The following is a 12621-nucleotide window of genomic DNA, read 5'->3' on the forward strand; positions in this document are numbered from 1 at the left end:
TGTGGGCCAAAGGGCCTGTATTGTGCTGTGGGTTTTCTATGTTTCTATCCAGCATCTGCACATCTTCTCTTGTTGATTTACTGTGGATTCCTGTTATTTGAGCCATCAGTTAATCAGGGCAGCAGCTTATTTGGGACAGTTCTTAAAGAACAAAAAAAATCAGGAAAATAACTGTGACTCCTTTCATTTATTTGGGACACCATGCCACTTATTTGGGGCAAGAGTTGCTGAACAGTTTTTAACTAGTGTTAGTCACCTGCACTTGCATGGCCATATTGATTGGGAGAGGGTGTTTGCATTTAAATGACAAATAGCAATGGGCCTAACAGTTAGTCCTGGGGAACACCACTAGACGCAGCCCTCCATTCCAAGATACAGCCTTCCACCATCAAAATCTTCTTCCTTTCTTTCCTTATATTTTTGTTTACGACAGGTAACGTACCAGAAGACCGAGAGCAGCTAATTCTATGGTGTTATTTAAGAATAAGGCAGAGATACACCATGACCCTAAGTTAATGTAAGTTACAAACAAAAGAAGATCTGCAGATGCTGGAAATCCAAGCAACACACACAAAATGCTGGTGGAATACAGCAGGCCAGGCAGCATCTATATGGAGAAGTACAGTCGACGTTTCGGGCCGAGACCCTTCGTCAGGACTAACCGAAAGGAAAGATAGTAAGAGATTTGTAAGTAGGAGGGGGAGGGGAAAATGCAAAATGGTAGGAGAAGACCAGAGGGGGTGGGGTGAAGCTGAGAGCCGGAAAAGTGATTGGCAAAAGGGATACAGAGCTGGAGAAGGGAGAGGATCATGGGACGGGAGGCCTAGGGAGAAAGAAAGGGGGAGGGGAGCACCAGAGGGAGATGGAGAACAGGCAGAGTGATGGGCAGAGAGAGAGAAATAAAAGGGGGAAGGGGGGAAAAAACCTAAATATATCAGGGATGGGGTAAGAAGGGGAGGAGGGGCATTAACAGAAGTTAGAGAAGTCAATGTTCATGCCATCAGGTTGGAGGCTACCCAGATGGTATATAAGGTGTTGTTCCTCCAACCTGAGTGTGGCTTCATCTTGACAGTAGAGGAGGCCATGGATAGACATATCAGAATGGGAATGGGAGGTAGAATTAAAATGTGTGGCCACTGGGAGATCCTGAAAAACAGTGTCCAGTTTCCATTTTGCAAGGTTTTAAAAGAGAGTCAGCAGGATCAAAGGTTTGCACAGAACTGGTCTTCTCCCGTGCTCACACACAAAACTGAACTCTGAATCATCTCATCTGGATTCACCACAGCTTGGTATGGTAGCTGCTCTGCTCGTGACCGCGAGATGCAGGGGCAGCTCACCACATGATGGAAAGCAGCCTCTCCTCCACGGACTCTATATTTTTTGCTTCCTCAGTAAAGCCTCCAACAGAATCAAGGACCCTGCCCATTCTGGTTATTCTTTCTTATCTCCCCTCCCATCGGGCAGCAGGTACAAAAAGCTAAATGCAAGTTTCAGCAAGCTCAAGCTTCTACCCCACTGTTATAGGATGATTGAATAGTTCCCTAGTAACATAGAAACATTGAAAACCTACAGCACAATACAGGCCCTTTAGCCCACAAAGTTGTGCCGAACCTGACCCTACTCTAGAAATTACTAGACTTACCTATAGCCCTCTATTTTTCTAAGCCCCATGTACCTATCCAAAAGTCTCTGAAAAGACCCTATCATATCCGCCTCCACCACCATTGCTGGCAGCCCATTCCACGCACTCACCACTCTCTGCGTAAAAAACTTATCCCTGACGTCTCCTCTGTACCTGCTCCCCAGCACCTTAAACCTGTGCCCGCTTGTGGCAAGCATTTCAGCCCTGGGAAAAAGCCTCTGACTATCCACACGATCAATGCCTCTCATCATCTTATACACCTCTATCAGGTCACCTCTCATCCTCCGTCACTCCAAGGAGAAAACTCCGAGTTCACTCAACCTATCCTCATAAGGCATGCTCCCCAATCCAGGCAACATCCTTGTAAATCTCCTCTGCACCCTTTCTATGGCTTCCACATCCTTCCTGTAGTGAGGCAACCAGAACTGAGCACAGTACTCCAAGTGGGGTCTGACCAGAGTCCTATATAACTGCAACATTACCTCTTGGCCCCTAAATTCAATTCCACAATTGATGAAGGCCAATACACTGTTTGCCTTCTTAATCACTGAGGCAACCTGCGCAGCTGCTTTGAATGCCCTATGGACTCGGACCCCAAGATCCCTCTGATCCTCCACACTGCCAAGAGTCTTACCATTAATACTATATTCTGCCATCATATTTGACCTACCAAAATGAACCACTTCGCACTTATCTGGATTGAACTCCATCTGCCACTTCTTAGCCCAGTTTTGCATCTTATCAATGTTTCACTGTAACCTCTGACAGCCCTCCACACTATCCACAACACCTCCAATCTTTGTGTCATCTGCAAACTTACTAACCCATCCCTCCACTTCCTCGTCCAGGTCATTTATAAAAATCACGAAGAGTAAGGGTCCCAGAACAGATTCCTGAGGTACACCACTGGTCACCGACCTCCATGCAGAGTACCACCCATCTACAACTACACTTTGCCTTCTGTGGGCAAGCCAGTTCTGGATCCACAAAGCAATTTCCCCTTGGATCCCATGCCTCCTTACTTTCTCAATAAGCCGTGCATGGGGTACCTTATCAAATGCCTTGCTGAAATCCATATACACTACATCTACTGCAAAGTACAATATGATGGACTCTTGATCCCAAAATCTGACTTGGTATAAACACCAGAAAGTCTGCAGATGTTGGAAGTCTAAAGCAACACACTCAAAATGCTGGAGGAACTCAGCAGGTCAGGCAGCATCTATGGAAATGAATAAACAGTCAACATTTCAGGCTAACACCCTTCTTCAGGACTGGAAAGGAAGGTGGGGGGGAAGATGCCAGAATAAAAAGGTGGGGGTGGGGTGGGGAAGGAGGATAGCTAGAAGGTGATAGGGGAAGCCAGATGGGTAGGAAAGATAAAGGGCTGGAGAGGAAGGAGTCTGATTGGAGAGGAGAGTGGACCATAGGAGAAAGGGGAGGAGGAGGGGACCTGGGGGGGGGGGGGGCGGAGGTGATAGGCAGGTGAGACGAGGTAAGAGACAAGAGTGGGGAATAGAAGAAGAGGGGAAGGGGGAGGGAGTTTTTTGTGGGAAGACAAATCTTAGGGTTGTATACTGCATGCATCTGAGATCAGAGTTTTCCTTCTCCTAGGTGAGCTGCCAATGAGAAGAGGGCATGTCCTGGGTGAAGGAGGTCTTTAATGATGGATGCCGCCTTTCTGAGGCATCACTCCTAGATGGGGCTGACGAACCGCATCTGCTCGAAACTGCACGCGTACTTTGATAATAAACGTACTTTGAACCTTTGAAATAAATAAATAAATTAGAACTCTCATCATTATAAAATACTTACATTAAATAAGTAGTTAAAAAATAAGAAATAAAAAAGAAGTGAGGTAGTGTTCATGGGTTCAGTGTCCATTCTGAAATCAGATGGCAGAGAGGACGAAGATGTTCCTGAATCACTGAGTGTGTGCCTTTAGGCTTCTGTACCTACTTCCTGATGGTAGCAATGAGAAGAGGGCATGTCCTGTGTGATGGGGGTCTTTAACAGTGGCCTTTCTAAGGCACTGCTTCATGAAGATGTCCTAGATACTATGAAGGCTAGTGCCCATGATGGAGCTGACTAAATTTGCTACTCTCTGCATCTCGTGCAGTAGCCACCACCCTCCCCCCCTAGCAGACAGTGATGTAAGCTGTTAGAATGCTGTCTACGGTACATCTGCAGAAATTTGCGAGCCTCAAACCATTACATCATTTATTGAAACAGGATGTGAAAAGGATGTGAAGCAAGAAGCAAAAAATTGCATATGATCAATACATAGACAGCTTAGCAAGCAAAGCTCTCTTGTTTCATTACAACACCAAGTCAGAGCAGATGTTGGCATGTGATGCACCAGGTTATAGTGCGTGTCCAATAACGAGCATGTCATGGCAGATGGGAAAGAGAAACTCATTTCTGCATTGGAGCACAGGAAGGAGATAGAGAGCTTAGTTACATGGTGTCATGACAACGGCCTTTCCCTCAATGTCAGCAACCAAGATGGTCATTGAATTCAGGACGAGGAGGGGGGTAGTGCATATGTCTACATCAACAGTGTTGAAGTTGAGAGATTTTGAGAACTTGAAGGTTCCTAGGAGTGAACGTTACGAATAGTCTGTTCTAGTCCAAGCATGCAGACACATGAGGCCTCCATCATTCAGGGTTGACCATGGATGTTGTGTCCTGGCTGTCCAGATACAAAACCCTGGGCAGTACGATATGGAAAGCAAGCTGTTACCCGTATAGCAAGCTCTCCTTCTCCATCTGATGAGCCCAAAGGAACGATGAGACCAATACAGTTGGCAGCAGCAACGGGAGTTGCCAGTCAGTGTTGAACTCAATGTAGGACTGCCTTAGGGACTCCAGCTCCAGACTTTTCCTTGGTGTTTACTCCTGAAACCTTCCCCATGCGTGGGTGTAGCTGCAAGGCAGCAGAGGTTTGAGATCAGAGTTTTCTTTCTCCTAGATGAGCTGCCAACCATGGCTGACGGGCTCCATCTACCCGAAGTGACTGGTTTTAAGGTGCCAGTGACCTGCCTTTGCCCCTTCTGCTGTCAGTAAGCCACACGTGAGGGCCAGCTGCTGGATGTGGTTGTCAGAGGTTATTTGAGACACACGCCTTTGAGAGCATTTACTAGGTAGTGTCCCCATTAACCCCACCCCCCCCCCCCCAGCTATAACAACCTTAATGAACCATGGCTAAGAAATCTCACCAAAGCCTCTACTTCCTCTGGCCGGGGGGTGGGGGGGGTGCGTAAAAGAACTGACGATAATACACCAATTCCATTTATTTTCATTTTGTGTATTCTAATGAGGAGCAAAAAGAGTTAAGCGCAAATCACGGAGAAGGCTTTTGAAATAGTGTTTGGGGTCAAGAAATTCTATGAATTTTAATCCAGTAGATCAGTTACCCTCATATCAAAGCCACCAATAGTGACATATGTTTCTAAATCAATATGTTTATTTAGTGGTATTAAAGATGCAAAAATAGGCCACACTTTTGTTGCAATTGATCTGTATGGTTGGGTTGAGTTGATTTTCTTCAGTCTTGGCAATCCACCTATAAACGTTTCATTGCTATATGAAAAGACATCATCAGTGCACTGTTTAATTTTGGTGTGTCCTCTGAATGTGATCTGCAAAATTCAATGCAGGGACGGCAGCAATTGTTACGTGGACCAAACTGGGCGAAAACGATCCACAAGGATCTCTGAACATCGACTGGCTGTGAAGCAGCATGACCAACTCTCCTTAGGCTCTACCCATGAAGATCGAGAGGGGCAAATATTCAACTGGGCACCAGTGAAAGTCATGGCGCAGGCAAACACGCAAGAGAATTCCTAGAAGCATGTTTTTTTGCAAACAATTCTATAAACAGACATGTAGACCTCAATCCCATTTATAAGTCAATATGGCCAAAATTCTAGCTATTGCATAGAGCTCGCCACACAACCAATCAGCAATGAGATGCCCTCTCTATGTCACAATTGAGTTTCTATAGTGATGGCCAATCAACTGATTGATAAATTTATAAAGGCCAGATGGATTGCCAAGATTGGTGAATAACTCAACCTAGCCTTATGACCCAAGGACTGAGAGTCAATGCATGATTTATCATAAATGACTTTATTTAGTGAATAAAGTCTCAGAGTCAACAAATGGCTTTTGTAAATCATTTTATTTTGTAATATTTCTGAATAAAGTATATTTTTGGAAAAAAAATTCTGATTTATTTCCATTGATCTGTATATCTGGGTGCAGGAGGAATAAACAGACTGACATTGAAACATGAGAAATGTAATGTTTCACAGGAAATGAAGACGCACATTTTGAATAGGGTTGATGAGAATTTTCCAGTGAATGTGTCTAAGATCCCGGACAAGATCCAGAAAGAGTCAGCAAAGAATGGGTCATCAACAAACTCTAAAGGATGGGCGGGATTCCATCAATGTAGAGGCGAGGAAATGAAACGATTCCAGTGTCATCTCAATGAGTTGTTGTGTTTGGGCCTAGTGTTCTGCGTTCTGTCAACGGCAAGTTCTGATTTCGAGGCCTGGAGTTCAGGTCCTCATCCAGAGTCTTCATTTGCTGTCATCAGCAAGGCCTGGGGTCATTACCAAAGACTGAAGCCCAAAGGTCGATCAGAAGTTGAGGGCCAATTGCTGGAGAACCAAGTCTGTAAATTTCTGCGAGTCCGCAAGAAGGCCTGTGAGCCCGAATCCGCTGGAGGCTGAAGATGGCCTATTCTGGGGTTAGAGGAGTGTGTGTGTGTGTGTGTGTGTGTGTGTGTGTGTGTGTGTGTGTGTGTGTGTGTGTGTGTGTGTGTGTGTGTGTGTGTGTGTGTGTGTGTGTGTGTGTGTGTGTGTGTGTGTGTGTGTGTGTGTGTGTGTGTGTGTGTGTGTGTGTGTGAGTGTGTGTGTGTGTGTGTGTGCGTGTGTGTGGGAGTGGGAGGGAGAGAGAATGGGAGTGGGAGGGAGAGAGGGACTTGTTTTGCTGTTGTCATTTTGTTGCTCGTTCTGCTCTGTGTTGTTCTGCTGAGCGCTGTGGACATGCTCTGTTGGCATTGGAATGTGTGGAGGGCGTGAGAAATGTCAATGGGAAGATTCTAAAGATCGTGGTGGCACTTGTGGGCTACCCCTAGCATATCCTTGGGTATGTTAGTTGTTAAAGTAACTGATCTTTTTCACTGTGTCTCGATGTACGTGTAATAAATAAATGTGAATCTGAATGAGCACAAATGCATTAGTGGCGGTCAGAGAGTGTGGATAACAGTTAATTTGAGAGAAAGGAGTCCTGCTGGTTTCATTCTGAGAACAAAATGTGAAATCAACTGCAGGGAACATTTTTTTATTGGGCTTGTCTAGATTGTGATCTCAAATTATCTGTGAGTAAATCCAATATTTGCCAAGATGTTACAGAAATGAGCAAGAAAAAACTCCTTTGAAGCCACAGACTTGGCCTGAGGCGTCCCCACTGAGGGTGAATGCCAATGTGTGCAGAGGAGCAGGGAACTGTTTCCTGGTCCTGATTGCTAGTCACTCAAATATCGGAGTTAGGGTGTTATGTTGAAGTTGTGTAAGACGTTTCTGAGGTCTAGTTTGGAGTATTGTGTGGAGTTCTGGACACCTACCTGAAATCAATAAGATTGAAAGAGTGCAGAGAAAATTTACAAGGATGTTGCCAGGACTTGAGGACCTGAGTTATAGGAAATGGTTCAATAGATTAGAATTTTATTCCCCAGAGCGTAGGAGAAGAGGGAAGATTTGATAGAGGTGTACAAAATTATGAAGGGAATAAATTATGGTAAATACAAGCAAACTTTTTCACCAAGGTTGGGCAAGACTAGCACTAGAGGTCATGGGTTAAGTGTGAAAGCTGAAGTGCTAAGGGGAATATGAATGGGAACTTCTTCACTCAGAGCAGGGGTTCCCAACCTGTTTTATGCCATGGACTCCAGGTTTGGAATCCTCGACTCGGAGGATGGTGCGAGTGTGGAACAAGCTGCCAGCAGAAGTGGGGGATGTGGGTTCAATTTCAACATTTAAGGGAAATTTTGATGGGTACATAGGATGGGAGGGGTATTGTGCGGGTGCAGGTCGATGGGACTTGGCAGCATAATAATTCAGCATAGACTAGATGGACTGAATGGCCTGTTTCTTTATTGAAAGTGTTCTATGAATCAATGACTCTATGACTGGAAATACAAGCTGAATTGAAGTGAAACTCATCAACCATCAGTGAATGTACTGTGAATAAGTTGCTGATTTACCTGAAGAGCTAATTTCCGACACTACATCCAGTTTCAGAACCCATTCATTACCTGTATTGCATAATTTATTGGTGATAGCGGATGCAATGGAAAAGGACGCAGAAGCTGATAAAGATCAATGTCTCGCTTGTAACATCCCAATGGAATTTAGCCGACGGTGTAAATGGGAAATGGTTCCCAAGGTTCTTTGGAGGGTGGCTTCCATGTGCGGCGCCTTTTTTTAGAAGAAGCAAACAGGATTCTTGGTATGCCAAGCTGTAAATCAAGCTGACATGATAAACAAAAATCTATGGTTTTGTGTTAAGCCAGAATTTGTCAGCATAGTGGATGCATAATTGCAGTAAACAGTAAAATTGAATGGCTTAAGCAACACACACAAAATGCCGGAGGAGCTCAGCAGGCCAGGCAGCATCTATGGAACAGAGTGCAGTAGACATTTCAGGCTGAAACCCTTCAGCAGGGCCAGACTTTCAGCATCTGCACGTTTTCTCTTGTTTATGATTGAATGGCTTAAATACACCATTAAAACCATGCTTGAGATTTTTATCCTTTGCTGGCTGCACTTTGCATCGAAACAGAATTTTTCTTGTTAAGGCAGTCACTCTGTCTTTTGGAAGATCAAAATATTAGTAAAAAAGATCTTTGTCTGACACCAAATGCACCTGGTTCAGTAAGAATTGGCTAAAAGTTCAGAAGAACATTTCAACTGACTACCAGCTTGTCGGAGTAAATATCCCCGATACATTTATTAGAAGAGAAAACTGAGTCAGTCCACACTCTGCAGTCTTCTGTTGCTTCCTGTTATATAACAAAGAATCTACTGTTCTGCGTAAAGCAACAGTAAAATTGTTATAGATTTAGATTTAGATTTGTTTGTTACATGTACAGCTAAACTACAGTGAAATGCATCATTTGTGTTAACAGCCAACACACTTGCTGGGATGGCCCACAAGTGTCGCTACACATTCCTGCACCACTCTTCTTGAATGGGAGACTTCTTTCTTTCTTCTAGGATGGGAGACTCAACGGGATGGACATATCGGCAACGGCCAGGACAGGAAACACGACTACGAGGAAGCTAAAGCAAACAACACTGACCGGAGAGGAATTCACGGTAAGGTGTCATTGCGGGTAAGTCTGCAAAAACATCAGAGGGCTGAAGATACACCAGAGCCGGTCTAGATGTGGATCAATGGTGACCCAAGTGCAGCGCACGGGCTTAGTATCCAGTGAGACGAAGGAGGACATCAGCCAGGAAGCACCTCACGGAGCTGAAGATCTCTCTGCACTTGAATCACCTCAGCACCAAACAACAGACCAAGTGAGTTCCCCTTTGGCTACCCCAATCCATTTGTCAGGGAAAGACCGGATCAAATGGCCTAGGTCGTCAGATGTCGCCTGGATGCAGTTCGATGTTGATCTAGACAGCATCCTGGAAGTTGCCTTAGCAGGCCCAGTACACAGAAAGATCAACTCACTCACAGCCATAGCGTACAGTCTAGCTAAGGAACGATTTGGCCCAATGGAGCGGAGCAGTCGGCCCGAGTTACTGCAGCAACCGTATGGGAGGGAAAGGGGGGGGTTCGTTGCTTGAGAGGCAAATTAAGGACGCTGAACAAGAGGTTTAGAACCAGCTCACCGGCCAAAAAAGAAGGTATCAAGGACTTAACCAGCAAGCTGCAGGAACAGCTGTGTAAACTCCAGAGGGGGGAGCATCTACGACAGCAAAGAAGGAAGAAAGAGAAAAGGCAAGCGCAGTTTGTGGAGATCCATTCAGCTTCACCAGGGCTCTTCTCGGCCAACAAAAATCTAGTATACTGACCAGCTCGAAGACAGAGGTAGAGGAGTTCCTGCAGGAGGCACACATCGACCCACAGAGGGGTCGGGGGCGAGGAACCAATCTGGTTGTGTGTAGACTGGAAAAACCGTCAGTTGAGCTGAATGTGAAGGAGCCTACATGGCAGGAAATCCAGGACATCATCCAAAAAGCTAGAGCATCAACTGCCCCAGGCCCAAGTGGCATACCTTATAAGGTGTATAAGAAATGCCCAAAACTTCTCCGGAGGCTGTGGAAGGTCATGAGAAAGATCTGGGCCAAAGGTACTATTCCATCAAGTTGGAAATTGGCAGAGGGATGCTTTATTCCAAAGGAAGAGGATTCTTCCACAATTGCCCAGTTTAGGACAATTTCTCTCCTGGATGTGGAATGTAAGATTTTCTTTTCTGTGCTTGCAAGAAGGCTGATTTCTTACATGACACAGAACCGCTATATCCAGAAAGGCGGAATTCCAGGCTTTTCGGGGTGTCTGGAACACACCTCAATAATTAGCCATTTGATCCGTGAGGCCAAGCAGAAAAAAGGCGACCTAACAGTTGTTAGGTTAGACTGGTTAGACCCTGTGAATGCCTACGGGTCTATTCCACATGACATCAACCTAGAAGGACTTGACCACTACTACATCCCAGTGGCTACTTGAGACATGATCACCAGCTACCTAGGAGGATTCAAACTCAAATTTACGTCAGCCCATTTCACAACTAGTTGGCAGGACCTCCAGAAGGGGATTCCAACAGGGTGTACTATCTCCCCCACCCTATTTATTATGGGAGTGAACCTCCTGATATCAGCAACAGAAGACGTAACCCGCGGCCCGATGCTGGAGTCTGGCTTTTCCCAGTCGGCTCTATGAGGGTTCATGGACAACATCACTATAACAACTGTCACATGTCCAAGCAAGATGGGTATTGGCAACCCTGGACAATGTAGCCACTTGGGCAGGGATATCCTTCAAGGCCAAGAAGTCCAGGCGTATGGTGATCAGAAAGGGCAAAGTAACTAGCAAGTTTAGCCTCCAAGCTCAGGGTGAGGTCATTCCTTCCGTCGAAGATAACCCGATAAAATGCTTGGGGAAGTGGTTTAATGCATCACTGACAGATGTGACCAACGTCATCAGTGCTGTGAAGCAGACAGATGAATGGCTGAAGAATATTGACAAATCCGGACTTCCCAGTAAATTCAAGGCCTGGCTGCACCAATACGGCCTTCTGCCCAGGCTTCTCTGGCTCTTCACACTTTACGAGTTCCCCTTGACTGCTGTAGAGGGCATTGAGAGGAAAACCAACAAGCACCTGTGGAGATTAGGAGTTTCCCCAAGCTTCTCTTCAGTGGGCCTCTATATTCGATCCAGGCAACTGCAGCTTCCCCTGTCATCTGTTGCGGAGGAATGCAAGGTAGCTAAATGCAGAGCCTTACGAAGCTCGAGAGATTCCAATGAAGACCTGGTAAAGCAAGCAGCCGTTACAACCAGATCTGGGCGCAAGTGGGCAGTCAACGCAGCAGTAGAGCAGGCAGTGCGTTCTCTGAAACTGTGAGATATCATCGTCAACCCCTGTGTCAGGTGGCAAGGCCTCAGCTCAGTTCACTTACAGCAGTGGGGAAACGCAAGCATAAGGAACTGGCGAGACAGGGTACAGGCAGAAGTACGGATCTGTGAGGAAGAGAAGCAGGTGTCAAAGGCAGTGGAACAAGTGTCCCAGGGTGCCTGGACAAAATGGGATCTGCCCAAGTGCAAGATCTCATGGGCAGAGTTATGGAGACTGGAGTCCTTCCGTATTTCCTTCCTCTTGCGATCCATGTATGAAACCCTTCCTTCACCATTACATCTGTACACATGGGGGATGAGAGAGGACCCGAACTGTAAGCCCTGTGGTTAAAAGGGGACACTGGCTCATGTACTGTCCGGGTGTAAAACAGCTCTAATTCAAGGGCAGTATAGGTGGAGCCATGATAAGGAGCTGCTGGCTCTTGTTGACACACTAGAGCGAGAGAGGTGCAAGAAGAGGACGGCTGGCACAGATTTGAGGAAGGCCATCACCTTCATCAAAGAGGGAGCCCGGCCTTTCGTAACCAAACAACCAAAGTCAAACCTGCTGCTAACGGCCAGGTCCTGGGAGATGAGGGTCGATGTGGGAAGGAGGCTGCAGTTCCCGGAGGTGGTGCACACAACCCTCCGCCCGGACATTGTGTTGTGGTCAACTGAAGACCGGAAAATAATTCTGGTTGAGTTGATGGTGCAGTGGGAGGGGGGATGGGAAGAGGCCCATGAAAGAAAGGCCTTGAAGTACCAGCCCTTAGTGCAGGAGTGCAAAGACAAGGGATAGCAGGCATGGACATTCCCTGTGGAGATCGGCTGCAGAGGTTTCCCAGCCAAATCAGCATGGCAGTTGTTGTCAGCTCTGGGCCTAGATGAAAGGAGCAAAAAACAAGCAGCTCGTAGGATGGGGGAAGAGGCAGAATGAGCCTCTTGTTGGATTTGGAGTAGGTGAGAGGAGGGAAGCTGGAAGCCAGGAGCAGATGGGCAGTGATTTGGCCACCACTGCTGTCCCACCAAGTGGAGAGTGTCGTGGTTAAGGGTCGAAACACTCTGTGAAGGTTGGGAACCACCTGATGACATCTGCTCCTGGCTGAAGGCTACGGTTGCCTCATAAAGTATCTGGAGAATGCACCCTAACAGGTGTATGTAACAAGTGTTTTCACAAAATGCTGGAGGAACTCATCAGGCCAGGCAGCATCTATGGAAAAGAATAAAGAGTCGATGTTTCGGGCCAAAAACCCTTCTTCAGGACCAATGAAGGGTCTTGGCCTGAAATGTCGACTGTTTATTCTTTTCCATGGATGCTGCCTGACCTGCTGAGTTCCTCTAGC

The sequence above is a fragment of the Hemitrygon akajei genome, chromosome 16 (assembly GCF_048418815.1).
Source record: "Hemitrygon akajei chromosome 16, sHemAka1.3, whole genome shotgun sequence".
Lineage (NCBI taxonomy): Eukaryota > Metazoa > Chordata > Chondrichthyes > Myliobatiformes > Dasyatidae > Hemitrygon > Hemitrygon akajei.